We start from the raw sequence: 9,944 nt of genomic DNA, 5'->3' as shown, positions 1-9,944 counted from the left end.
GATCAAAACTACAAATGGGTGCACGAATACCGCAGATAAACAGTAAGCATTGCACAGGGGTTGCGCTGTCACAGAAACACATACAGCAGGTTGTGAAAGTTTAATTCATGCCCGAATCAGCCCGAACATTCGCTTTCTTTAGTTGAGCATTTGTCATTCCTGCTCACTAGTTTGGTTGGTCGAGCAAATGCCGGTTTATCTTGTACTATTTTATTGCAATTGTGAAATTTACTGTAATATTTGTTTATTACAACCTCTGCTGGGGAAGTTCATCTCTTGTAGGTGTCATTTTCGTCCGTGTTATCGTCCATGAATTAACTGCTCGCTGAAACGCACAAGGTGTACGTTTCTGTGAGCAGTACAAAATGCAGAGGTACTGAAGATGGTAATATCACAAAAGTAAAAAAAAAAAGAGTCCGTCGAGCCGGATTCGAACCAGCGACCTATGGATGTCCGCGTCGGGTCAACCTCTACAGTCCACCGCTCTACCAACTGAGCTATCGACGGAACTGAAAGCGGCTTTCGGCCAGCGCGACTGGACGGCGGCCGCACACCTCGTGACCCACTTAAATGGAGCTGACATGCGCCTCGTGCCAAACTGGTTCGGCCGTCGCTCGAGAGATCAGCCTTCTCAGTGCGAAAGGTAGCGCTGCCGCCGCCGTGATTGAAAAACGTTTCCACGTGAATTCATCAGAACGGTACTGCACTAATGCAGTCAAGTTGGTTTGGTACTGCACTAACGGATTTATTCCATTTTGGTTTGTCTAGATGAGCATGGAAACGTTGGCCAATAGAACGTTAGCATCGAAAGCGCCGTTAAATCGGGCGCTTTTTGAAAACGCGCTTCAGAATATAGAAAAACAACCAATCCAACAAATCCGCCGCAAGATGCACTTTCTACAATTAGACACAATTAAAAAAAAATAATGTGAAATAACGCACGCAAACACCACACACGCACACAACCGGAAAAAAAAAGCACGCCAAGTGTCGAAAGAGGTAATTTCTGCAATGAAATAAGAACACCATGGAGCAAGTAACTTCTCTGCAGTTTAAATACAATTATCAAGGTTATTTGTTGATGCGAAAGCGTCAAATGGCCCATAATTCCGGCGCCTGTCATCTGTAGAAGCGAAACGGCAGGTAAATTTCCATTGGCTGCTGCGCTACGTCACGAGCACGGCTCGACCGAGCCGAGCGGGCGAAAGGAACACCAGGGGGGGGGGGGGGGGGTATTGTGTAAGAGTCCATTTAGTGGACTGGCCATTGTAACCGCCGCTGATTGGCTCGGGCCGCTCGCCTCCTCCTCACTCACACAGCTCCACCTAGTCACCACATCAGCAACGGCCGCAATGGACAGTCCACTAGGATGACTCTTGCAGAATACCCCTCCTGCTGCAACGCTAACGCGCCAGGTATTGTGTGAGGGGAGAGAACAGATGATGATGATAATTCAGTGGGATCCCCTTTGAAACGGGGAGGTCACAAATGTCACCTGCCTGCTTGGGTTACTCAGGTATACTTTTCATACCAGTATTTTTGCATGCACCTTTTTATTTTTTTCCTTCTTTTTCATCCTAACTTCTCTATCTACCTTGTATCGCTACCTATGCCTGTAAAGGATCCGGTCGCTCTTGCCAGCTTTTTTCCACCAATACTCGAAACCTTTCTTGTTTATCTCGACTGCTGACCGGTTTATGCTTCCGCCCGCTTTAAATCCAAGGGCTTCTGGAAGGTGTGCGTTACCTATGGGCCTCACTGGGCGAATCTCTTCGCATTCCTTTAGGATGTGCTGAGTGGCCTCCGGATTTTCGCTGCAGCAGACACATGCCTCAAATGGCAAGGTACTGCCCTTCTTGTCATCGTACGAGCTTTCCCTTTTAATTTCTTTTTTCTCATTCTCGTAAATCGCCATGGAATTTTTTGTTTCCATTCGTTGCATTCAATTCACTGTGTCCGTTTCTCTGATTTCCTTTCTGATGACTCCTGGTTGTCTGTCTGCACATTTATTTACCCTCTACTCGGTTGCCAACTTTCTTGACCTCTTCTTGCATTGTGTGTCCATGCGTTTCAGGCACTTGTGCACTTTAGCCGCACATTTATTTTGATCCATGTTCCTGAGTCCTTCTTCACCACTAATTTTCCTGTGCGCTTCTCTGTCTTCAAACGAGGCCCAACCCATGTCACCCTGTACTGCCTGATTTGTGGTTTTGCCGTGTGGTCTCAAAGCCAACCGGCCTACCGATCCTTGGTAAACTTCCAGTCCCGACAAGATATCCTATGTTAAGCACAAAATGGCATTTTCGAACGTTAGCGCTTGAAGCATTACTCCTTTCCAGATTCCACGCACCGCCCCATATTTACTGTGGTCCCGAAGTGCTCTATGCTTCACTACTGCTGCATTCCGGGTCACCTTTATTGTCAGGTATTCGATATTCGATTCGATTCTGGCGCTCTTCGATTCGTATTCGGTCTCAAAAATCACTACTCGTACACCCATAAAAGCTGGTGTTGGCCAGCCCCGCGCTAGAGGTTGGAATACATGGGAACTAAAATATAGTTCAGTCAGTCTGTCTTTCTGCGCTAAACAAAGTATTCATAGTTCAGTCAGTTTGAGATTAGGGACTTGACCTCGCTGTTATTTTGTGGCCCAGTTTAGGCGAATATAGCAAAGCGTAGGACTAAAGCCCCTCCATACACGTTTCCGCCGACCAGGTTAAGTACCGCCAACTTGCCCTCCTCCTCCACGCTCCTCTCCCACTCACCCCCTTAGCTTCCGGCGCCAAGCGGAACTTACGTTGCTGCAGCTTCCTGTTCCGAGTGGAAGTGACATTTTGTTTTTTAGCGTTGTTTACTTTCGCGTCGCCGGAGAGGCTTTAATTGTACCAGCTGCGGTTGAAACTGTGAATGTGATTGCATTCAAGAACAACCGCCTATTGTAACCAGCAATCTGCTCGTGTTCGCTGCTTCGCGTCAACCTGCGACCGGTTGTGGCACGAGCGACAACGTACAGTGGAATGTAGTGCCTGGGCGCTTGGAGAACACTGCCGTTTTTCGTACATTTGGAAAACAGTGACCGCGAACTGCTACTTCAGCGGAATACAACAGCTTGTCTCCTTTGCATTCTTCTCATGGTGACTGCCACAGCTCTACTAAGCACGCGCGGGCGTCTCACCATCGTCTAACAACAGTCAAAGCGGAAATTCCCGCAGCGCAACTCCAGGAAGCGGAAACGCCGGAACCGGAAATTTTTAAACAAGAATTCAGAAGATGTTTTTTCGCTTTATCAGACAGTTGACTCAATCGGATTTGGGTTCTCAGTTAATGTAGAAGATTTATTCTACTCCATACCTCACCAGCCACTTTTTGAATCAGTGCGTAGCTGTATTGAAGCTAACGATGTCATTGATTTTCAAAACTCAGCAGGCATTTCGGTAGACAGTTTCCTGGCTCTTTTAGAATTCTATCTCAATGCCACTTTTATCACCTTTGACAACCAAACCTTTTTGCAGCGACAGGGAGTGTGCATTGGGTCCTGCGTAGCACCACTTTTATGCAATATCTTTTTATCGAGTATTGACCGCACCGTGTATGGTGTACTTGACAAAGACAAAGTAGCACACGTTTTCAGGTATGTTGACGATTTTCTTGTGCTGCTGAAAGTACGAAATGATTGTATGTATGACGACGCCATTGCAGACATTTTAAATCTCTTTGAGAATAATGCCTTAGGTCTAACCTTTACACATGAGCTCCCTGTCAATAACACTCTGCAGTTCCTTGACCTCAAACTTACCTTTGGAAAAGAGCACGTTTGTAGCTGTTTCTGCACTCGCACACAAAAACAATTATTACCATATAATTCAGCTCACTGTAAAATCACCAAAAGGGCCATTGCTAAACAGATTATTGAGCAATCTTTGAAGAAGTCATGTACGCATGCCATGCAGGCTAGCTTCGACATGCAAATTTCCAGGCTGAAAGAGGCTGGCTTCCCTGATTTGGTTGTGCTGGCAGTGGTTGAAACGCTCGAAAAGAGGCTAAAAGCGCCCCAAAAAGTAAACTCTGATGTTGCCAACAAAGCTTCAAAGCCAGTTGTAATTCCATATGTTCACAGAACTGCACATAATCTGAAGAAGATAGCAACCAAGCATGGTGTCCCACTCGTTTTCTCGGCTCCCTGCAAGCTGAGTCGCCTTTGCGCCCGCATTGGGAGACTTCACGCCAGAAAGAAGCAAGGTGGCTGCGACGTGAAACACAAGAACCCCTATTTAGATTGCCAAGTTGGCGTTGTTTATCAGATTCCCCTGACATGAGGCAAAACCTACATAGGCCAGACGGGCCGATGTCTGAACGTGCGAATCCGAGAACATGAAAGATCAATTATAAACCGGGAGCAACGTCATTTACCCATGCACTGCTTAGAACATAAATGCAGGCCTCTGCTCAACCAAGTTAAGATCCTGCGCAAGTGCAGTAATGAAAAAGCACGTGAACTTCTTAAGTCATATTATATAAGAAAGAAGGGACAAGCATGCATCAGTGACACCTCAGTCATACTTTACAATAGGGAGGCACGTTTTCTTGATAGTATGTTTAGGTGAGCCACGCCTTTGGTTTTTTCTGATTTTGGGTTGTTCTTCTGTTACGCTGCTGATACCCTGATGCGACTGCGCTGGTATGGTCTGATATATAAGTGTTTTTTCTGGAATAACTCTCAGTTGTTAGTTTGCGCCTGTCCTGTCTTCTTACATGTGACTGTCTAGAAAGCGCAACCAATGTTTCCTATGATAATTGCCTTGCCTGCTAATGTGCAGGCTTTCTTCGAAATTTGCGGCTTACTCTGCTATGTCTTTGGCTTTCAACCAGCCCTTTACTTCCTGATGGATGACCAGTGAGCGGAGATCACTTGGCATTAACTGCTTTAGTCTGTCAGCTATAAGCAATTCCTGCAGACTCTCAAACGACAGCACCTCTCTACTTCTGAGGTAGTACGTGAACATTGTCTCCAGGCGTGCCGCAACTTGGCTCCAAGACTCGTTTGCTTCCCTCTTGACTTTGAGAAACATTCTGCGGTACTCACTTGGAGTCATCCGCAGTTCCTTCAACACTCTAGATTTTAGGTCTGAGTAACGCATTACACCAGCCTCCGATTGATTGGCAACGAATGTTCGCATCTTGTCATTAAAGAATGGTAATATAATAGTGTCCTGTATTTCCTCAGGTACACTTAATGCCGCAAGAAGAGCGTCCACGTTCTTGAACCAGGCGGGAATCATTGGCTCATTAGTGGGCATGGGGCAAGGACTGCTTTCAACTCTTTCGCGTATCGTGCCATTCCGGTGTGCTGATTCCTGTTCTCCGGTTCCTCTGACGAGGCACGCGACGACCTCATCTTTTCCAGCTCCAGCTTGAGCTTTAAAGCCTCTATCTCGAGCATCAATTCGCGGGTGCGATGCGATTCGTTCACACTATCACCTTCCATCGCGTTTCCATCTGAATCTGCCATCTCCCAGAGTTTGAACGCAAGTGCATTCAGTGAAAGGCACCTCAAGAGAGCGCAAAATGAGCCTCACCTTGTCGTGATGCGTCGCCCGGTGCTGCTGTCAGCTGCGTCAGTCTTGTCTCCCAGGCTAGTCGTGTTGTAGTCCTCCGGTGCTCCAAATGTTCCACCGGATTACCCTTGGCGTTGCCTTGCTGACTCGCGTCGACGTTCCTTGCCACCTTGCTCCTGATGCAGAACACCACATCCACTCCTTTGTCGTTCAACGATATCCTTCGGGTCCACCCTCGCTTCTTGACGTGCAGCTGCTCTTGTCCCGCTCAGCTCCCGTCTCGCAAATGTTGTCTGGCAGGCTCGTACGTGATGCCAGTACTGCTTCTCACAGCGTACCAGCAGGTCCAAGTTGCAGTGAGCGTCCAGTCAGCCTCACCGGACTTAAGCACCTTCCTTGCTGCGGGCTGTCCGATCCTGTCGACTGCGCCAGTTAATTTCCTTTCCCTTTGTCATCTCGTAGCTTCAACGGTAGTCAAGGAGGGAAGATGTTGAAGTCCGAAGTCGGCGCCCCTCGATGATTCGAGTGCACGGTGGCGAAGCGAAGGAAGAGCCGTTGTTTGACGAAGTGACGTTTTATTCAAACGCCGAAGCGTCTGTTCGAGTCCAAGCCCGAAGCTCCGCTCTTCCCACACAACCGAACATGACTTTTTAAGCCCTCAGTTGTACAAAGGATTCGCAAACCAGCCAATCACATATGCGAGTTCACATCATTGTAACCAATAGCACAACCACCTTCGTGCCGCACACAGCATTGGTGGAAACAGTGGCACTCTTTAGAACACGCCAGGGGATAGGATTTCTCAAACACACGTGCCACCTCCCTCTCCCCTACGTTGGGCTGCGAGCATCGGCCCTTATGTCTTCCCTCTTTTCACCTGCAAACGGCCGCCATGCAAGCTGCCGAGAATGTTCCGTGAAATCGCGGATTATTAACTGCATATCCGCCGGACAGCGGGCTACCCTGCCGGTACTGAGAAATCTGTCTCCCGTGCAGCTGTGTGCCAGTTCGCTTGAAATACAAACACCATAATTGGGACCCGATGGAAATCGCACACAAAAGCATTCCTCGGCCGTAGCCGGCTAAGTGGTAAAGCTACCGCCATTTTCACGGGAATCCTTAGCAGGCGCACGCGGATGCCAAACATCAAACCGGCTGGGCAGCGTCGCGTCGCTCAATTTCCGTGACCGAGACGGTCGACGGGACTAAAGCCCCTCCATACACGTTTCCGCCGACCAGGTTAAGTACCGCCAACTTGCCCTCCTCCTCCACGCTCCTCTCCCACTCACCCCCTTAGCTTCCGGCGCCAAGCGGAACTTACGTAGCTGCAGCTTCCTGTTCCGAGTAGAAGTGACATTTTGTTTTTTAGCGTTGTTTACTTTCGCGTCGCCGGAGAGGCTTTAATTGTACCAGCTGCGGTTGAAACTGTGAATGTGATTCCATCCAAGAACAACCGCCTATTGTAACCAGCAATCTGCTCGTGTTCGCTGCTTCGCGTCAACCTGCGACCGGTTGTGGCACGAGCGACAACGTACAGTGGAATGTAGTGCCTGGGCGCTTGGAGAACACTGCCGTTTTTCGTGCATTTGGAAAACAGTGACCGCGAACTACTACTTCAGCGGAATACAACAGCTTGTCTCCTTTGCATTCTTCTCATGGTGACTGCCACAGCTCTACTAAGCACGCGCGGGCGTCTCACCATCGTCTAACTAGTAACAACAGTCAAAGCGGAAATTCCCGCAGCGCAACTCCAGGAAGCGGAAACGCCGGAACCGGAAATTTTTAAACAGGATATGCCGGAACCGGAAATACCGGAACCGGATTTGGTGTGAGGAGAAAAGGCGGCGCGCAACAAAGGTTGTCGCTACTTAAGAAAGCGGCGGTGGCGCGTGGATGCAGGGGCTTTAGACCACGACCTACTGTATAAGGGTCGTGGTCTAACTGCGCGTGCGGCGCTGCGCCAGCGCCGCTGATTTGCTTTTGCTTGTGTGGCTTTCTTTAGTTTTCCAAACCGCCGCCGCGAACAGTGGCGCTAGTGCTCACCCCCACCTACCCCAACCCTACAGTGAGCTAGAAGTATTGGGTAGTGGAAAGAGCGGAGGGCTGGGCGCACAGGCAGCGTGAAGCCAAGAGCGAAGACTCCCGCTAGGGGCGCTGGTGTGCTCTTCCCGAGGAGACCGTGCCGGTTGGAGCTCGCGTTGCCCACGTGCGCTTTACCGCGTCATTCTTGTTGCTACGAGCCACCGTGCTTTTCGCATTTTTGCAAGTGAAGCTAGTGAAAATGCCGAGCGTGACCGTTTCTCTGTTCGATGCTGCCCTGTTGTCGCTTTTTGGATAATGGAAGAGAAGAAGAAAAAAAGCGATACGCATTGTTATGCGCCCGGATGCAAGAGCGGGTATCCGGGTTTTCGGGAAGTAAATGGGCGCACGTTGTCTCTTTTTGGAGCGCCTAAAGACAATGACCGGCGGAAACAATGGGAGAGGAATGGGAAAATGGGAGAGGCCCTACGGCCAGAATCTCCTTCTATGGAAAAGCTTCTTTCGTTTCTGACGTACCTGACCGAATGGGAGCTGCATGCGGTGGTCGAGGTAGAGGTGGTCGAGGTAGGTGCAGCTCTTGTGTACATTCAGTACACAAGATCTGCATCATGAGAGTGTTATGGATGTTATTGGTATTGTTTAGAGAAACCGCCAAGACCGGATAGCCATGCAGAATCATTGACGGTGAAGGTTGTAGCGTTTTATGTTACCACGCGGCTGCACTTTTTTGTGAAGTCCTCAAACCATTCGAAAGATAACGGTCGGGAGACCTCAAGATATCTGAAGTTGAGCCGCTGTACATAAGTATGTGAAATGGTATTGTGTACTCCCTACCGTGGAATTCTTCTGTTGCAGTATGTTTCTTGAAAATGCCTCCCCCTACCCACTGATACTGTGACTGAAATAAACTGTCTTCAGGAGGCTCATGCTTCTGAAATGCACATGCTCATGGCTTGCTTAAATCATCATGATAGAATAATGCAGCAGTTTCAGGAAGGATGTCGTGCGAAACGCAATCGCTTGAATTTATGACAGATTTACACTTTAACATAAACTCAAACCTTCAAACTGACAGCATCTTTCTGGATTTTTCTAAAGCTTTTGACCGTAGCCCATTGTCGCCTGTTTTTGAAGTTATCATCATTAAAACTTGATTCACTAACTCTATCCTGGCTTCGAAATTTTCTTTCTAACAGGCAGCAGTTTACTTTCGCTAACAGCTTCTCCTCGCCCCTTTCAGATGTTCCATCTGGTGTACCACAAGGAAGCGTTCTTGGTCCCTTACTCTATCTGATATACATTAATGACATACCTAATAACTTACCATGCATGCGCATTTTCACTGACGACTGCATTGTCTATCGTTCTATTAACAGCTCTGATGACCACCTGATCCTCCAAAATGATCTTAACCAAATTATTAATTGGTGTGACACCTGGCTAATGACTCTAAATTCATCAAAATGTAAAGTGATGTTCTTCACCCGCAAACGCACTAACTTGGACTATTTCTACTGCAGTAGAAATGTCCCATTATCTCGGACCTCATCATTTAAATATCTAGGCGTAAATCTTTCAACAAACCTCTCCTGGACTTCTCACATTACTACCATCTGTGCCAGTGCTTCTCGATCACTGGGTTACCTGCGACGTAACGTTCGGAACTCACCTCCACTTATCCGCAATCTGGCATTTCAAACATTTGTTCGCCCTCGACTTGAGTTCGCCACTCCACTCTGGTCTCCCCACCAAAATTACCTAACTACCATGCTGGAATCAATCCAAAATAGAGCCGCACGTTTCATTTCCCGAAATTAGGACTACCGTTCTAGCGTAACCCAAATAAAAATTCACCTTTCACTTCAGATGCTAAGTAATCGTCGCGACATAGCCTTTTTGTCATTATTTCATAAATACGCTCACCACACTAACAAACGCTCCCTACACCTAGAAACTTCATCGCACGCGTCGTACAGATTACACAATCATGATAGCTTTACGCGCATCTATGGTAAAACAGAAGCATTCAACTCGTCTGCAATTCCCCGTGCCATTCAGCTCTGGAACAGCCTCCCCGACAACATAGTTGTGGAAACTGATCGTGAAAAATTCAGGCACTCATTCAACTCGCTTAACCTTTGTTAACCATTGATATCACACTCACTGTTCTGTGTTATTTTTCCTACCTTTTTCTTGCACTATAATACGTTTGTCACAAACCTAAGAGTTCTTTTTTATTGTACTTATATACAGCATTATGTAGCTATTATGTTTCTCATCTTTTAGGCTGTGCACTTGGCTGGTGCTTTTTATTATTATTTCATATTGTTGTTGTTACTAGATTGTGTG

The 9,944-nt window shown here is 47.6% G+C and overlaps 1 non-coding gene across 1 annotated transcript; it reads right to left on the bottom strand.

Annotated features, from left to right (window-relative positions):
- Window positions 1–415: 415 nt before the first annotated feature.
- TRNAY-GUA (transfer RNA tyrosine (anticodon GUA)) lies at window positions 416–507 on the bottom strand. Its single transcript is given in 2 exon segments — window positions 416–451; window positions 471–507. It is a non-coding gene; the product is annotated as a tRNA-Tyr (tRNA).
- Window positions 508–9,944: the final 9,437 nt, after the last annotated feature.

Source organism: Dermacentor variabilis, chromosome 6, assembly GCF_050947875.1.
Source record: "Dermacentor variabilis isolate Ectoservices chromosome 6, ASM5094787v1, whole genome shotgun sequence".
NCBI classification, from domain to species: Eukaryota; Metazoa; Arthropoda; class Arachnida; order Ixodida; family Ixodidae; genus Dermacentor; species Dermacentor variabilis.
Note: the sequence above shows the minus strand (reverse complement) of the source record. Positions and strands in the feature narration are given on the sequence as shown.